Genomic DNA, 19,898 nt, shown 5'->3' on the forward strand with positions numbered 1-19,898 from the left:
ATATGGGAAAATAATCTAAAAAAGTGTGGATATATGTTTACATATAACAGATTCACTTTGTCATACACCTGAAACCAACACAACATTGTAAATCAACTATACCCCAATAAAAATTAAAAAACAAAAATCTGTGTTCTAGCAGGCTTAACACATAAATATACATTATGTTTTTTTTATTCTGTTATGTAAGCATATTGTATAATACATACATATTTGTTATTAGCACATTTTACATGATAGAACATAAAACACATACATTATATATAGTATTATATATACATTTGCACTTGTGTATCAGAACTTATACTAGGATTCCCATTTTTTGTGTGTATGAGTTGAAATTTGCTAATTTTCCAGAAAATTGACTCTGTTTTTATTGAAATGTTTCAATTGAAGGATACAAAAAGCAAACTACACTAGGTTGTCTTGTTTGTTTTCATCTTCAATGAACTGAGATGATTATAAAATATGAAATAATGCAAAATTCATAATGAGATAACTTGGCTATTACTTTAATCACCAGTTTTAAAATAAAATACATTAGTAGGCATGAAAATAAATTAATGTCTTTAAATAGATTCCAAAATAAATGAACAGGACTAAGTTGCAGAAGAAATGCAATAACTAACTACTGTGATTAATTAAAGATAGAAAATTCACATGAACAGTGTACATAGTTTTGGGCTTCCTCAACTACATGCATGAGTATTTGACTTCCTAATGTATATATATTTTTAAATCTTTCAAGTTTGCATTTCTGTCTTCTACATACCTTCTAAGAGAGGTACACTTTTTAAGAGAATATTACAAAATATCTACATATCACAAGTGTAGTGAAGGTACTAAGACTTTATCAACTTTTCATTATAAATTTATTTTTAAGAATTGACAAGTTTTTATTTTATGGACAATATAAGTAGATTATTAAAAATAACAAAATGTATGGATTAATAGTCTTTCAACATTATATATTACTTTCATCAGGAAAATAAAAGTTCATTGTAGCACTATTTACAATAGCCAGGACATGGAAGCAACCTAAATGTCCATCAACAGAGGAACAGATAAAGACGTGGTACATATATACAATGGAAGATTATTCAGCCATAAAAGGAAGAAAACAGTGCCATTTGCAGAGACATGGATAGACCCTGAAACTGTCATACAGAGTGAAGTAAGTCAGAAAGAGAAAAACAAGTATCATATAGTATCACTTGTATGTGGAATCTAGAAAAATGGTACAGATGAACTTCTTTGCAAAGCAGAAATAGAGACACAGATGTAGAGAACAAACTTATGGATACCAAGGGGGAAAGGAGGGGTGGGATGAACTGGGAGATTGGGATTGACATATATATACTACTATGTATAAAATAAATAACTAATGAGAACCTACTGTATAGCACAGAGAACTCTACTCAGTGATCTGTGGTGACCTAAATGGGAAGGAAATCTAAAAAACAGGGGATATATATATACGTATAACTGATTCACTTTGCTGTACAGCAGAAACTAACACAACACTGTGAAGCAACTATACTCCAATAAAAATTAATAAAAAATAAATGGGTTATCCTTTGTAATGGTTAGCCGAGAATGCCAAACACATCAAATTCCAATTGTTTGAACTGTACTAGATCTTTTACTACTAAGAATAATGGAACCATGTTCCTGTGCCCTTGACACTGAGGTTGACATTAGCTCTCTTGCATTCTTTATTTCATTAAAATATTAGCAGATCTTATAAAAGATTATGCATACCTGAAACTTGGAATATATAAACTCAGACTTCAAAATGTCTGGAAGAAAGAGAGGTAGAAAACTCCTTTACACAGCACTTCTTGAGTTTAAGGTTTATTTTATGCTTATATAAACCTTGGCGTGTTGTACTTGTCAGAAAAACTTCATAACCTAACAATAACCTTTTGCTATCCTTTATGTGGTGTTGCCCAGACAAATTGTCATGCTTTTCAGCTGAACAAGACTGATGACACAGCAAACTGCCAATGCAGAGCTGAGGAAAATATATCCCTTCAATGAACTTCAGGCCACTCCAAATCACTTCCCTGGGCTAGGATGGCAGTAGTCCCTCAAGGATTTTGATTTAAAGTCTGTGAATTGCCAAAGATACAACTCCAAACATGAAAGAGTGAGTCGAAAAAATAAACCTTTTCCTCCAAATATAGTTTATGTGAATATTTGTTGGTGGGAAGGGAGAGAAGTTTTTAAAAATTTTGAAAGAAAAAATTAGGAATATGGAAGACTTTTCAATGTACAAAAAGGAAAATTTTGGTTATGAAAGCTCATATTAAATAGAAATGTATTAAAAATTGTGGCATTTAATCAGTAATGTTAACATTTATCACCACACTTGTCATGATTTTGGGTTTTTTTTTTTTTTTAGACTTCAGATATTTGGATATTTTATCCAAAAAAATCCCCATGAACCAAAGCACCTCCACTATGCTGTTCTCTTACCATTTTATAACACTGAGTATTTTTAAACTCAATTATTTTTAAATGGGCTATCCACTGCTTTAATTGTCTAAAATGGTATGCCCAACAGGTTGAAATTTTATTCTCTGTCATTAAAAGGTGGCCTGTGCTTCGAGCACACATAGTATTTTATGTGCTTGTGTCTAGTGGGTTTTTTTTGTTTGTTTTGTTTTGTTTTTTAAATTAGGGGCACAAAATTTAGTCTTCCACTTATTTGTATTTTATCAAACTTCTGAAAGGCTGGAAAGATTCACCTCATCACTTACCACTTCTACTCAGTCAGCTTCTCTAGTTCCCTAAGGATGGTGAGGGAGCAGGTGATGAAGGAAGAAAGTGAATATTAGAGCTGCCAGATTGAGCTGTATAGAGTTTAGTAGCATCATAATGATGTAATGATGCCTATGTGTAGTCAAGATGTCCACATGTGAAGGGTTCATCATGGGAAAGGAGTTTCAGTTGAAGAAAAAAACAATTGGCTAGAAAATGTTTGATCTTTTGTAATGTTATTGTTCAACAAGCAGTCAAGAACATGCATGTATGTGTGTGTATGTGTATACCTCCCACGAATGGTAAAAAATACACATACATACACGAACAGGCTAAACAATCACACACAGCCTTAAAACCCTCCCCTAAAACATGGCCTTTATTCCTTTTCTTTATATAGGAAATTAATAATATTTGGCCACTTATTATGTTCTCTTTATTACTTTGAACTTTCTTGCAACAGCAAAGTTGAAAGTGCATTTAAAATATTTTTCATTGAGTAATCAAAGTACCCAGTGATTAGCTGTGAAGTAATATAATTTGGTAGTAGTAAGAGAATTTCATTAAGATAACTCATAACAGGGCACTAGCATAGCTCTGGAGGTTACACAAATAGAGTTGACTGAGTTACATGACTAGGGTACCAACATATATTCAAAAGTTGTGAAAGGCCTACTCAAAGGCAACAAGAATGCAGTGATCCCACCATATCCTCACCTATTTCAATTTTGAAAGTGATGAGGAATAAACCTTCTTAAAATGATTACATATGCAGTTTGGACTAAAATGATCAGTATATCAGATATACATATATTTTTGTCAGGGCTATAAACATACTGTGATTGTAGATTTTATAAAACTAAAAGAAAATGAGGAGGAGAAGTAACAGAGGAGGAAAGAGAGAAAAAGGTAAAAGAGGAGTCAGAAAGAATAAAGTTACTCTGCCTGTAAAAATGAATGATATGCAAAATAAAAATATCATTCATAATTAATACCTCTAGTGGTGAAATCATCCCCGAATCAGTTCAGATAAATCCAATCCCCTCTCCTCTTTGCTAGGATTCAACCATGATTGCTTCCTTAGTATTGCATTGGTTACAGTGTTTTTAAAGTATTTTCATGTGTCATTCCCTTATGCTAGAATATTAATTTCTTAACAGGAACTTCCTATTAAATTACTGGTACCAAGCACTGTTTGCTGTAAAATACGTGGCCAGTAAATATTTACTCATTTAGTGATTAATTACTAGACTAAATAATAGATTAGACATACATTGTCTATTTCATTTCTTAGCAAAAATTGTCTTAACTTACATTTGGTAACATACAGTTTTACTATGATTTGTAATTTGAAGGAAGGTTAGTGGTTTTCAAGCCACTTAATACTGTTAATGGTTTATTTTTTGATGTGATTTTTGTCTACAAATATATAGCTCACATCACATTCAGACTTCTTATTCTAGTTATGCTTTTTAAATCATGATGCCATTTGTGGCAACTTACTGTTGAATTCAATCAACTGGTGGTCCATCTATGGACAACAGGTTTTGCCAAGACCAAGAGACCATGTTACACTCCACACGTGTGCACACACACACACACACACACACACACACACACAGTATAATCGTGGAAAAGAGTATTTGATAGCCATGAATTCAACAGAAAAACAAAATAAACTGATATAAATCCTTCATATAAAAATATACTTCTTTCTGTTTTTAAATCAATAATAATAATTCATATGAAACATTTGAAATAGGTATTAAAATACTTTTGGAGGGGATTTCTCAAGGATAAGTTTCATTTTAAGAAGAGAAATACATGCAGCGGCTTCTAACATGCTATTTTTCTCAGTTTTACGGCCAGTTGTCTCTGTGCCATCACTTGTGCTTCGCAAGTTTCATAAGCTTACTCTTTGAGATTATATACTACGGAATTATTTCAGGAGTTCAATTTTTTGATCTTTTGAGTATTTTCCCCTGGTATGAATTGAATCATGTCCCTCAAAAGATATATTCGGGCAGGGGTGGAAGGGAGAGGTAAATAGGCAATGCACAGAAGATTTTTAGTGCAGTGAAACTACTGTCTATGACACTATAATGGTAGATACATATCACTATAAAGTTGTCCAAAGCCACAGAACGTACACCACCAAGAGTCAACCCTAATGTAAACTATAGATTTGGATTAATAATGATGTGTCAAAATAGCTTTATCAATTTTTTTTTAAATGTATCATTTCAGAGAGGAATGTAGAGTGTGGAGGAAACTATACCACTGTGAGGATAGGGGATATATGGAAAATCTCTGTACCTTCTGCTCAATTTTGCTGTGAACCCAAACCACCTCTAAAACAAACACACAATTAAGAAAAAAGATACATTGAAGTCTAACCCCCGGTATCTCAGAATGTGAGGTTATCTGGAAATAGAGTTTTTATAATAGTGGTAATCAAGCTACAATGAGGTTCAATAGGGCTTGTGTCCTTATTAAAAAAAAGGGGGGGGGGAATTGGACACAGAGACACAGAGAGGAGAGACTAAGTGAAGACACAAGAAAACCACCCACCTATAAGCTACAAAGTATCTGAGGCTTTCAGAAGCTAGAAGAAAGGTAGGGAACAAATTCTCCCTCACAGCCCTCACAAAGAACCAACCCTTCCAGAATTGATTTTGAACTTACAGCCTCCAGAAATGTGAAACAATACATTTCTGTTATTTTAAGCCACTCAGTTTTTGGTATTTTATTACCACAGTTCTAGGGAACAAATACACCCCCTCTGTCAGGATTTGGTAAATACATTGAATTGCTTTGTAAAAACATAAGTCATATATTTCCAACAAGTAGAGTACAATTATAAAGCAACTGATATACAAAGAAAAGGCTACAGCACACATTATTCAAGCAAGGATTTTAAAGTAGGTGCTAAATGGGCACCAGGAGATAGAATGGGCCAAATTGAGACTGTTGCAGTTTGGGTTGGGATTTAAGGGAAAGAACAGATTTGCTGAGAGGGGAAAGCGATAATGGATGTAAGGGTCAATTAAGCTGAAGTTGGAAAGTAAAGCCCTTTAAGGTCATGAATATCTCATAATGAAGACCAGACTCCTCTAACTGGGATGGTGACCCTTTTCCCTAAAATTCATAAAGTCAAAGTGTCCTAAACATAATTATGAGGGGGAAGGAATATAATCTGGCACAATAACTCAGTGAACCCTGCATTTGGCAACGTTACAGATATCACAACTAGATTATACTAACACACGGGAAAGCAAATCAATACTAGTAAAAGAGAATGGAAGGTCTGTAATTAACAACCCAGATATTAGACAGAAAACAGTTCAAGGAATATTTAAACTCAGGAATATTTAATAGACACCACCAGCATTACTATCCCCACTCCTGGCAACATTTTAATGTGTTGAACTCCTATTTTATGGCAGGTACTATACTTGATAATTTACAAAAACTATTTCACTTAATTCTCTGACTATACACACACACGGTATTTGACTCCCTGATATCCATTTGGAACTGACAAAGATGTAGGTATGATTGAGGGTAGTGGTACGCTATTCCCATCCAGTAACTATTTCTGGAATGTTCATGTGACCCACTTCTGGTCAATAATGCCTAAAGATAGTTTCCTTAGAGATTTCTTGGAATATACTTTCTCAATCTTAAAGAGAAAATCCACAGGAATACAGATTATTTCTTTCCTGCTGGATGTGAATAAGGACGCATTTGGTCTTAGAGGTTTCTGGAAGGTAACTTCTGTCCATGAGGGGAGCCAGCCTGCATGGACATAATCAGCATATGGTAGAACATGCAGACAGGACAATAAGAGCAACACAGGGCCAGAAAACAGGCTCAGGCCAGGAGTCTGCAGCATCCCTAAACTCTTTTGTGAGTTAATAAAGTTCCTTAATGTTAAAGCCTTTTTCAGTTGGCCCTTCTAAAACTTATAGCTGAAAGCATGCTAACAAATAGAATTATTCCGATTTTATACATGGACAAAGCAAATTCAAATGATGAATTAAATTGCCCATGATCATGATGCTAGAAGCTGGTCCATTGTCCTTAATCCTAGTCTTGTATGATTTACTACTTACTCTTCTTTCCTTTCTCAAAACATCTAAAAGGAGTCTTGAATCCAACACTGAAAAGTTTAGATTTATAACCACTCAGTAACCTTCTTGGCTTTTGAATAAAAAATGCTTGACAAAACCCCAGCTTATATTGCTGGCTTTCCTGGTAGCCTTGTAAAATGAGAACACAAAAGAGAGATTATATTTCTGAACAGTATAAAGATATTTTGAAAAAAAATAGTTTCTAACCTATCATGCTTATTAAAAAAAAAACTTAAATTTTGTACCCATGGTTTAATGAAGAATATTATTGAATAATTATTTAATTCTGAATATGTCAGGTAAAACAAACCCAACAGTTGTTTTTTTTTCTTTCCTTTTTTTTAATGCTAGTGTAAAATACAACATGGTACCATGGTAAAATAGAACATTTGAATTGTCTCTGTAGACTTTCCTGAATCTTTGTTTTTTAAACTATATGTTAGTCATGTGACCTAATGGCAAAATTCTTTAGTGTAATTGTAATAGGAAATCTTGGATAATTATCTCATACATTTTCTTCCCAGTTTGGTTCTTATGCTAAACAGTTGAAATATATGTACATAAATATTTCTTCCAGTCTTTTGGAAAATCAACAAATCAAATGCCCCAAAATAAGTGCACTTAATTTGCAATTGTTGCATTTTATTTTGAACACTCCATACTAACATTTGGAATGAGTGCTATCTACATGAAAAATGTTAAAAATGAAAACCCAGAGTTCATGTTAATCTGGTTCTAATTTTTAAAGTTATCAAGATTTTGGCACAAGCTATACAAAGCATTGCTTTGCCTGGCATATTATTTTATGACAATTTTATTGTTATCATAAAACCTCCCTAGAGCAGAACAGTGATCAAATATCCTTAGTTGGATCCTAAGGACTTGAGTTAATAAAAATTTTCTGCCTGTGAAATACTTTTTTATTTTCTTTTCTTTTAAAAAATTAGTTCAGTTTTGCCACATTACTTGTTAAGAGTTTCATCATGACATTGGAGTAGTTTAATAGGTGATCGTTAAGAGAGATCATTTTTTCCAATGTTCCTATTGTTATTTCCAGAAAGTGAACTTGATAGTGACAAAGCTTGTCTATCTGGTGACTAACAATGCTCTGAAAAATAGAGAAGTACTTGGCTTGTCAATAGATTAAATATAGTCTTTAGGTACTTTAGAGTGAGTGTGACAATTTGAAAAGGTCTCTAAATGAATATAGGAAGTAATAAAAGATCATAAAATAAGGACTGTGATATGGATGAACCTAGAGATTATCAGACTAAGTGAAGTAAGCCAAAGACAAATATCATGTGATATTGCTTATATGTAGAATCTGAAAAAAAAAAGATACAAATGAACTTATTTAAAAAACAGAAATAGACCCACAAACATAGAAACGAACTGATGGTTACCAAAGGGGAAAGGGGGCATGGAGGGATAAATTAGGAGGATGAATTAACATACACACACTACTATATATAAAATAGTTACAAACAAGGATCTACTGTATAGCACAGGGAACTATACTCAATATTTTGTAATAAACTATAAAGGAAAGTAATATGAAAAAGAGCAGGAAACAAACATATATATATATATATAAAATATATAACTGAATCACTCTGCTGTACACCTGAAACTAACATGACGTTGTAAATTAACTATGCTTCAATTTAAAAAAAGTATCTTATGTGAACTATGAAAAAAAAAGAACCATGATTAAAAAAAAGAAAAAATACACGAATGTGGACTTAATTTAGACCTCTGGAGAAAACTATATTTATTAAATGACTTATCTTTGGATAGTCATTACAAAGAATCTCAGTGAATTACTGAAAATAGTAAAAGTGTTACACCATGAGAAAATGTTAGTGTATTGAAATATGTGTATTTGAGATTGTTTAAGGGAAGCAGTTCCAAAAAGTCGGACGTAGAATCAAAAATGAACGTGCTTCCCTTTCAAACTCATGAATCTGTGCCATGGAGCCAATTCTAAAACAGAAAACTGAAAGATACTCATGATCTTCAACAATTCAGAAATCACAATCTAAATACAAAAGTGAAAGGAAGCTGAATTTTTAAAAGTTAGATTGTAATATGCAAAAAGTACTTAAAGTAAAAATGTAAATATGTTTACAATTATTACAGCTTAGAATAGTCTATTTGAGTTCTGTCAATTTTGGATATCTTGTTTAGCTTATAATTGCTAATTTACTTGAACTATCAGAAGGCCAATGATTTCTTTATTCATTTATTACAATCACCAGTTCTGTTTATTAGATTTATCATATAAAGTTTTTATAATTAAATAATGATGTCCGATTTTGTATTTTTGTAAGACTTGAATACGGGCTTTGCTTAAAATGAAGAGAAGGTGATACTTTAAATTTAAAAAAAAATAAAACTTTTCAGTAGAAATAACAAATATCCTAGTACCTTGGTGATATTAAGCAAAGGAGCCCAGGTTATGCATAGCCAAAAGTGAAGTTACAATGATTAGGAGAAAAGATATAGTCAAATCAAGAGGCTTTGTTTTGCTGCCTCACCATGTAACTTTGGAACCTTAGGAAAAGCAGGATATTGATTTCTTTCTGCTAATCTACTTGATTGAAATACTGTCAAGGGATTTCATTATTAAGATGATTGCAGTTTTCTTTCAGTGCAAGGTGCTGCATCAGTGTAAAGCATCACAGAATGATTTCAACAGGGGGCACAACAAAGTATCTGGCAACATTTAGGTAGGTTAAAAACAAATGGTGCACCTGCCTTTGGATAGTAGATTATCACTTTACACGACTCATCTTGATGCAAAATATGCTTGCCACTATAGTGGAAAAGATAGTGCTCCCTTTGAAACTGACATAAAAGTCTGTTTCCCACGTTGTTTTACAGAATTTGGAATTTGTATTTTGCTGAATCAGGAAAATAGACCAGAAGGCATTATCCTTGAAGCATAAATGGAGAAGAAAGGTGTACAACATTTTAGCTGAAATTGTGAAATGACAAAGATGGCCTAAAAAGAAAATATTTTGTATCTTTCAATGGCCTACTCTTGATATATCTCTAAATACATTTTTAAATGTTTGAGCATTTAATAAAATGATTTATAAATTTTAACACCATTATTGGAGGTAAACTGTTCTCTCTGATTGGTATTAACAATTTAAATTATCATGGAAATATTTATGTATATCTTTCAAGGTCCCTCTCACCTATGACCCCCTCCTTCCCATCAATCATTAGTTTTGGGTTTTTTTAATCTTTATTTTACTTACCATATTTTGGCAAATAAAGTATAATTTAATTTTATGGATTTCCCCAATGCATAGTAGTAGCATTTTATTATATATACACCCAAATACTTGAAAAAAGTAGATGAATGCTTATGTCACTGAAAAGATTAACATATGTAATATTTTCACAGAAAAAGTATAAAATAAATCTGGTTGAGATATAATTCATAGTAGCAGAATCCTTAAATAAAATGCAGTATTTATATGTAAAAAAAATCATGTTAAATTTAATTTCTTGATTACTGATTTAAATTTGTACTTTTTATTGTGTCAAAATATATAATTTACCATTTATACCATTTTTATAGGTGTGGATATAAATGACATAAAGTACATTGACACTGTTGTGTAACCATCACCACTACCCATCTTCAGAACTTTTTCTTCTTCCCAAACTAAAACTCTGTACCCATAACTCCCATGTATTCTTCGTTGTGATCTCTAGTTACTTAATATGCAAAATAATATAAGAATATATAATTATTTGGAATACATTACATGAAGAATGCAACATGGAATTAATTAAGAAGTCAATAATATCAGCATTATGTTAAACTATACTTGTTGGTGTTACTGCATTAAACTCAGATTTTCTACACGAAATACTAAGAATTAAACACTAAGGGTCAGTTGTTTTGTACCTAGCTAATTTTCTTATTCAAATGATAACAATAAGAACTTTATAACAATAAGAACTTATAAAGAAAAGATCTGACTGAAAGTATCTGAGAGTTGCCTGACTAAGCAAGAATAAAGGGATAGATAAGTCTAGCTGTCCACTAGACATTAGGGCAGTAAATCTTCAGTAGAAAAAAGTAGTAGTATTCATGACCTCTATATTTTTTCAAAATTGCCAGGACTAAGAGAATAAAGAGGCAATAGGAACAGACCCACATATAATTCTGATTTTGAAGTTATCAGTGATGGACTTTAATCAACTGTGAATAATATGTTCAAAATTATTGAAAGGATGTATTTACAAAAAAAGAACTATAGTCTATATGAAAAAACTATATGAAAATTCTTTAACTAAAAAACAAAACATGTTAAGAACTGAATCAATTATTTAATTACAGATTGAAGATGATAGAAGAATAGTGAACTGGAAAGTAGATCAAGAGAAAATGTGCAGGCTGAAAAACAAAAGCAAAAAGAGTAAAAATGTTTAAAAGAGTGATTTGAGAAGGAGATCTAATAACCGTTGTTGGAATTCAAGAAGCAGGGAGAGAGAATGGGGAAAAAAGCAGTAACTGAAGAGAAAAAGTCCTGAAGTTCCCAAAGCTGTTAAAAGGTATTAAGCAAGGTAAATACTCAGAAAACCACACCTAGGCCCATTATGTATATTTCATCAAAAGAACAATAGGCTATTAAAAAAAAAACACTGGAAAGACAGATGAAAAATACCTTTAAATTTCTGAAAGAAAATAAGTGCCAACCTATGTTTTCATCCCTAGCACAAGTGTTTTTAATTGTGAAATAAAATACAGATTTTTTTTTCAGAACAATGGCAGTCATACATTAAAATAGACTATAAGAGAACTTCCTTGGCCCAAGAAAAAGTATACCAGAAGTAAGTATACATATACAGAAATAAATGAAGAGAAAAGAAAAACAAATACATGTGAAAATATAAATAAATTTTAATTTTATGAAACATAACGTATATGAGTTTAAAATAGAATTAAAAGGCATAGTAATGTTAAATAGAAATACATTGTTTTAAGATGTCAGCATTTTCTTGAAAATGATATTCACATTAATCCAAAGAAGTCAATTATGCATTTTGGTATCTCTAGGTTAATTACTAGAAAAAAAAAAAGTTATGTTTTACTATAAAGGATATACAACTAAAATGCTAAAGGAAGGGGAAATTTATTTCAAAAGAAGGCAAAAATGAGAGGAAAATGTTGGATAAAACAATAAAACAAATGGGGCAAATAGTATAATAAAACACATAAATCCAAATAGCATGATTTACCTTACAGGTGAATGACATATATCCATTTGTTAAAGACAAAATTTATCAGAATAGATAAAAATAAAAGTCAACTATATGTTGCTTACAAAGGTTGCTTTAAATTTAAGAAAATGAAAGCTCTTGTGTGGAATAAATGGCAATTCTTTGTCATTCTTATGTATGATACACATATTACCAACTCAATGTAGCATTGTTATTTCAATAGTATATTTGGTCTTACAAACATTTTAAAAACTTACACACATATCTATGTTTCCTGAAGGGCTGTTCAGTCTTAATTTTTCAAGACTTATCTACCTCTTGATTGCACATGAACCATTTCTCCTAGATTTTCTTGCAATACTTTTGTTTCGATTTTTTTAATATAAATCTTCAAACCTCTTCTAGATCAATAGACCATTTTCCTGTTCCATTGCACACACAAAAAAAAAAAAAATGGCTGGAAAAAAATGGCTTTTTTCACTAAAAAAAATGGCTTTCAACTTATATACACTTATATATATTGTAATCCATTTTAGGATGTTCTATTTTGTTTGACTGCTTTACTTGCATGTTTTCCATCAATACAGTACTAAGATGGATTTGTCATATGTTCCAATGACTAATAAAACAACACTTTTGAGAGTTACTCTTCAAGTTTTTATGGTTGTCAGATATCTATTCTTTAACACATACTTAAGATTATTTTATCTGAAGACACAACTACTATTGTAATTTTATTCAAAATATATTTAGTTTATATATTAATTTTAGGGAAATAGACTTTTATGATAGCAAGCTTCATATTTCCTGATGCTGTAGAGTCACTTTTCTCTTATTCTGACCTAGTTTTATCTTTCCATTACATTGTACAATTACTTTATGTAGGTTCTGTGCCAACTTGTTAACTGTAATTCTGCTTTATTTTATTCTGCATTTAAGGGAATGGAATATATTTCCCATTTTCATCTCTAAGTAAAGTTAGAAAAGATAAAATGTGATTTTTAATAAAGTTTAATCATTAAATTTTTCTATACTTCCAAAGAGGTTTTATTGGATACGCATGATAAATCATATCTTCTGCAAACATAAATCCTTTTATCTCTTATTTTCAAATTTTTACTTTATTTTATTTTATTATTCTGATTACTAGAACTTCAAAGAATGTGCTACCCAGTAATGAGGACTACTGGTAGCCCCTTGCATAGTTTCTAATTTTAATTTTAATGATTTTAGTGCTTAGGGCTGTTTTGTGAAGAATATAAAGGACATTTATTGCATAAGACAGGGGTTTTTGCTATACTCAGCCACAGATACCACATATGATTCAGAAAAATGACCCTTTTAATTCTTAAAATTATTAGCCACAGATATTATGGTGGGCCAATATTATTTTCATATTTTCCAACTCTAAAATTCCATCAAATATTCACTCTCTTTCCAAATCAGAGAGTATCCTAACTGTGGGATGCTAGATTGACAAAATAACTTCAAAGATAAAGAGACAACAAATTATATTTTGTGGATAATACTAAATTTCATCAAATATTTAGAGTGAAACATAAAATGCAAGTCAATATTTAGACACTTGGAAAGATGTTAATATTTCGCTAAAATGTTCAGTTTTTATCCAGATGTCTGGCAGCACATAAGGAAAACAAAACACTCTGTGAATAAACATAATCTCAATTACACCAAAATGCCATTTTTCCACTGATTTCCAATTTTCTTTATAAAAGATGATATAATCACATGTTGGGTGATTGTAGATATTAACAATCCTGGCTTCTAAGAACACACTACTATAGTTCATTCATTAAGCATTCTGATGCCTATGTTATTCTAAGAAAAACTGAATTAGGTAGCAGTGAAATTTTTCCAGTTTTGTTCCTATTGCTACAGTCATTTTGACATGAACCAAAATAAAGACAATGGTCTGAGTGCTTATTAACTCTTGATAAAGGGTTATTCTTTTTAAAATTCAGTTGTTTTCAGAAAGGAATTACTATCACCCATTTTTATATTTTTTTATCCACATAAATTTTATACCTATCTACTTGGGGGTATTATTAATTTTGCTTTAACAACATTTTTCTAGTATCAGAGAAAATTATGGCCCATAGGGTAATAACCAATTTTATTCATTAATTTCTAATTGAGGTAATAATTATTATGTATCAAACAATGGTAAAGTCTTCATAAAATATTAAAAGGGATTACTTTGTATGTATTAGATATAGTTTCTTAGTTTTCTGACTAAAGAAATTTCTAATTTTTGATTATCATTTATATCTCTGGAGGAAATATTCTACTCTTCAGGTGTATTTCTCAATAAAGAAAGACTTTTCCCAAGAAAAGAGAATCTTAATAAATACATAATACAAATGTGAGGAAGAGGAAATACTCTTTGGGTATGCAGTTGGGATATAATTTTGAAACTTTTGTCTGTTCTTGTAACTCTTTGTTTAGTATAAATTTTCATTTTAAAAATTGTTTCTCTGGATAGAGTTTCAAAATTTTTGCTCAAGGAGAAACCTATATTGAGTTCCAATTACAATAAACTCTACCATTAAACCCTAAATTCAATTAGAACCACCTGGCAATATTTATTTTAATTTCCATTTCTTACACCTGTGTCCCTTAAGCTTAAAAAAGACTTTCCCTCTGGCTATTTTTTATTACCATAACATAAACTGATATTGGTAAAAACAAAAAATAATATTTCCTCATGTGCTAGAGTTTTGCTTAGGTGTTTATGTCAGAAAGTAACTTCATAGCATTTAAAATTAGTCTTAATTGCTGTACATTGAGCCTCCAGTTTCTGATCCTCTCTCCCCAGTTGCTATTTACTCTCCATCTTTCAAAAGGTACTTAATATCTTAATGTGCTTCATGCCACCCCCCCCCAACTATTATTTGTACTGAGGAAAAAAAGTGTGTGGACATCTGTCATTTATCGATACTTATTAGTATGAATTTTATGTTATACTTTCATACATTTAGAAATAATTACCTAATTATAATTCTAATTGAGGGGAGTAATTATATATAATCATATGATAATGACTTTTATATAAAGTGAGATTTTTTTTCTGCCTTTAACAGGATAGGTGTCATTATAGACTAAAATGGTAGACTGCTGCAACCACTAGCATTCTTGACAGGCTGATTCAGAAAGCACTCACCAGAGACTCATTTTGTGCAATGTGAAAGATACTCTCTCATTTAGTAAAGTTTGTGGTAGTTTACAAACCTTCCAGAACACCGACGGATTACAAACCTAAAAGAGGAATGAGTCTACCAGCACATTCAGGCCTCGGCCACAGGGCAACTTAAAGAAGACATAAGAGATTCTGCTATTTCCACTCTTCCTGCTATCTTTGCACTATTGCTAGGGTCCATAAAGCATTACACTAGGAACATCATTAATTGAAACCATGGAAATACAGGTGATAATGACTGTAAGTGTGGAATTTTAACCATCAAAAACAAGACTGAGAAGTTTCCACAGGACAGACCACAAGTCAATATGATAGAAGAACTGATTACCAACAAAACAGCTGAACCTCCATCTTGTGTTGCTAAAATTTACATCAGTTTCTTAAATGGAAAGAACTAGAAGTTGTTAGCATCAAAAAGAAATGGAGACCAGCCTTGAAAATTTCCTTAAGCAGACCAAAAACAATTTAGTCATACAAGCAAAGCTTAATTCAGTTTATTTCACAAGCCTAACTTGAACTGGGTCATATCTTGTTTATGCCTCTGGAAATCACAAGCAAAACAATTTGCCAAAATTTATATGAAGTAACCACTAATCAATTCCCTATCATTTAGGAAAATTATAATATTATAAGCAATCACTGTGAAGAATAAACAGTCATAAGCTTCTCACCATAAAAATTGCTCTAAGACAATATACCCCTGAGCTTTATTTCATGTATTGGTTTGAGCACCCCCAGTTCACAAACTGTATTTTTGGGGTGTGCACAATAAACCAGTACTAATTACTACTTCAGTGACTCATTGGTTTTACTTCTGTTATTTCTGAACTTCTGAAAAAGTAAACATAAAAACTGTGCTGAGATTTTATCCAGGTATTATCGGTTGTGTGTGTGAGAGAGAGTTCATAATTGAGCTGGATATAAGAAATGTACTTGTGGCAATAACAGAAGACATTTAATCTGTGCTCTGTTTCTCCTTAAAGCCCCCTGTAGCATGATTCCCATGCCCTTACCTTCTTCCCCAAGTTCTCAGAAGCTTCCCAGAAAACTCAACGGATACCGTCAGCAGAGATGGTGTCATCACCCACTGGAGTTGACAACGGGAAATGCAGTGTCTGCCATGGGTTGGATGAAGATGTGCTGAGCTGAGGGCCTGAGGATCAGAGATATACAGGTTAGAACTTGCACCAGACTCATGTGAGGATAGGACTGAGGTTTGGGTCAGCACCTGGGTCTAACTGAGGTTGAGACTACCTCTCCCATTCCTCTTGATCTACCACCTGAATCCACTCACTTTCAACTCTCTGCAGACACCAATTTGTGGATGTTCAGAAACGTAAAACCAAAGGTAGAATGAGGAGGAACAGAAGGAGAGGCTCTTGGGAAGGCAATGAAAATGGGGCAGGGTTTGTGAAAACTTCTTTAAATTAGCTGAGAGATTATATTGTAAACCACCTGTAACTAGAAAAATAAGAAGGGGCAAAATTAATTATGCCTCCCTACAAAGAGCATTAGTACATTGGTTCTTAACTAGTAAGTTTTTTTTGTCTTACGTTCTAAAATAAAACAAAAACATAACATCCTGCAAGTGCTTAAAACTTTCTCAACAAGACTGTTACACAGTAATATTTTCAGGCAAATTTCTAGTACCCAGACTGACCATCCCTGGAACTCAATGCCTTAGACACTACATTTGAATAAATCCCATGCCTGTTTCGCTGTGTCATGTGTCCATTCAGTACAGACAAGCATTCTTTGTAACAGCCCTCATCAAACTGAAACATGTCTCTCTTTTTAATCATCTCTGTTTTCGCAATATTTGATGACAGTGCTCTTCAAACTGACAATTATCTTGAAATGCTTTCAAATATCCTCTTGAAAATGAAATCAGACTCACATATCACTGGCCAAAAGGATTTGTAAAAGCAACACTCATGACTGCAGTTTGAAAAGAGAACACAAGAAAATTAAATACAAGGTAGATGAGTGATAATACTTTCAGCTGAGATATTTGTGGAAAATATAAAGTTCCTATACTTTTAATATAGAATTTGCCATGGTAACTGTGGCAACCAAAAGAACCAAAAGTAAGAAAACCTAGAAAAATAAATGTTAGCAAAATTAAATATTACTTTAGAGACGGGAAAGCAGGTTGCATTAAACTACCTCTCTTCTACTGCCGCAAGCCTCTGTCGACTGACTTTCTCCTAGCTGTTCTTTGCTCCCAGGTGAGTATTTATAAGCTTGGGGCAAATTAGAATCACTTGGCTCAGACCTGGAACTAGCTTTAACATTCAGGTCTTGCTCTCAGACCCTAAGACACAACTGGCCTCAGCTGAGACCTGAGGCGGTGGATCTTTTGAGATACAATTCATATATGTACATATAGATAATTCTCTAAGTGTAATACACACACATATACACACATATATTTAACAATATCATGTTAATTAATGTTATATTAAATATAACACTTTGTATACATATTTATACTTTGTATATTTCTATGCATATGTAATGTATGCCCATATTATTTATATATTATTTATATGGGATTATACATACACACATATATGTATATATAGATGAATAGATAGAAACGGGTATAGATATAGATGATTTTTGTGAATTTCAGAAGCACGTTAAATTACACTTACATCTTGGAACAGTGGTAATTAATTAAAAATCACAACTATTGAACAGCTGCTGTCCACAGATCTCTCTGAGTGATGTAATGAAGAGGAACAATGTTTCAGGATACAGTGTATAAGCAAGAGTCAGAAAACATAGGTGCTAATCTAAGCTCTGTCACCAGTTTTGTAGGGAAACATATTAGTCCTTCTAGGTCATGATGCAAACATTTGTAAGGTGAGGGAATGAGAGTGTATCAGTGGATTTCCCAATGTTTTCTCTTAAAATATAAGTCTGCTTAAAATACTCCAGTAACCTCCCATCTCTCTCAGACTAAAACAAAACAAAACAAAAACTAAATGTTTATAGAATGACATAAAATTCCCATGTGTTCTAGATCCTTGAATATGGAGGGCCAACTATTATCCCCAGATTTTGATAACTGCAGTGGGTCCTAGAACCAATTCCCTGCTGATATATGGAGGGACAGCTATAAATCATATAAACCAGATTAATTGCTTAGAAGAGTATCTAGCACTTAGTAAGTTGTGAGCAAGTGTTAACTGTTATGACACATCAAATCTTCCATCTACCTCCATAGACTGTTACTGTCATGAAGCTGAAAAGCAGGTTTCCTGTACACTCAGCTGTAGCCCCAATGCCCTGTTTGGGGGCTTCCATACAATACGTGTCCAGTATATATTGTTGGAATGAATAATGACATATGCATAGAACAATCTGGCTCTTTATGATTAGAATGGGAATAGTAACCAAGACTAGTCCTAAAAACAACTGAAGAAAGACTCTAAGGATGCACATTAGAAGTAAACATCTTTTGACTAGAAAGAGTTCCTAGTGAGAAATGTTCTGGGTGAGACATAGTCACTATATTTAAAAATAACACTTTTAATTTGCAACTCAGCTCCAGCAGGCACACTGGTAAGAACACAAAGACTTAAGTATGAAAAGGAGCTAAACTGATAAAAGGCTTTACATTCAAAAACAATAGACGTAAATGTTGACACTATATGCCCAAAAGCAGTGGAGTGGGGCACATGTGCCAATGCTGAACTAGCTGCCGGTCTTGGCAAATACCTGCTTACCAGGTAGCTTTCATCCAGACCCTCTCAAGCCGGTGGTCCCACTTAAGCCTCTGTATGCTGCTTTTGAAGGCTAGGATGGATAGGCTTTTTGAGTTTTTCTTATTTCTTAGCATGATAATTTAGGAGGCAGTTACCTTAGTCTTTTTTTTCTTTTTCCCTCTGTTTTTGCAAAAACAAGATTGTCTTCTTAAAGACTTAATTATTCATCTCCTTCTTTGCTCTTTTCCCATTTCAAAGAGGTTTTTGAATGATAAAGACACGTTTCTGAGTAAAAAAAAAAAGGCTTGGTTGTTTTTCTAGACACTTAGAAATGCAAAGTTGGTAAAGTCATTTGAAACTAGACAATTGTATTAGCAAATGAAGCAACATTCCGGTATGTTTTTAAAAGGGGAGCAGAATCTGACACCCCAATATATGCTTCTTTGGCACAAGGATTATTTTAGGTTGATTATTTTTAAGAAACAGCAAGGCACAGGAAAAGCTCTCAAAATGGAGAAGTTACCCCTTTTGTAAGAGATATTTACACTTAGAAGGGAAATCTTCTTTTGTAAGATTCTTCCCTCTCTGAAGGATGACTAAACACTAAAAACCTCTTATCAATGAAGAAAGCAACTGACTTAAATCTGCATAAAAATCCCATACCCTCCTTTACTGTGTTTTGCCTTGTAACCACCTATAACTGCCTCCATTCCCTTGACTCCAAAGATATTCTTTTGTCTTTACCTGGAGGTGGTATTTAAAGTAAAGGTTTAGGCCATTTCAGGGAGTTACTCAGTTTTTCTGGGTCCCTCCCATGTATACAGGAGG

At 32.5% G+C, this 19,898-nt stretch overlaps 1 protein-coding gene across 1 annotated transcript in view; it reads right to left on the reverse strand.

Annotated features, from left to right (window-relative positions):
- Nucleotides 1-16,497, reverse strand: part of CDH18 (cadherin 18) — a 612,477-nt gene extending 595,980 nt beyond the window's left edge. Inside the window, exon 1 of the mRNA XM_079918320.1 lies at nucleotides 16,371-16,497. The gene's annotated coding sequence lies outside the window, so the exon portion shown is untranslated. The remainder of the gene's footprint in view (nucleotides 1-16,370) is intronic.
- Between the last annotated feature and the right edge of the window lie 3,401 nt (nucleotides 16,498-19,898).

Source organism: Stenella coeruleoalba (genome assembly GCF_951394435.1).
Source record: "Stenella coeruleoalba genome assembly, chromosome: 3".
Taxonomy (NCBI): Eukaryota; Metazoa; Chordata; class Mammalia; order Artiodactyla; family Delphinidae; genus Stenella; species Stenella coeruleoalba.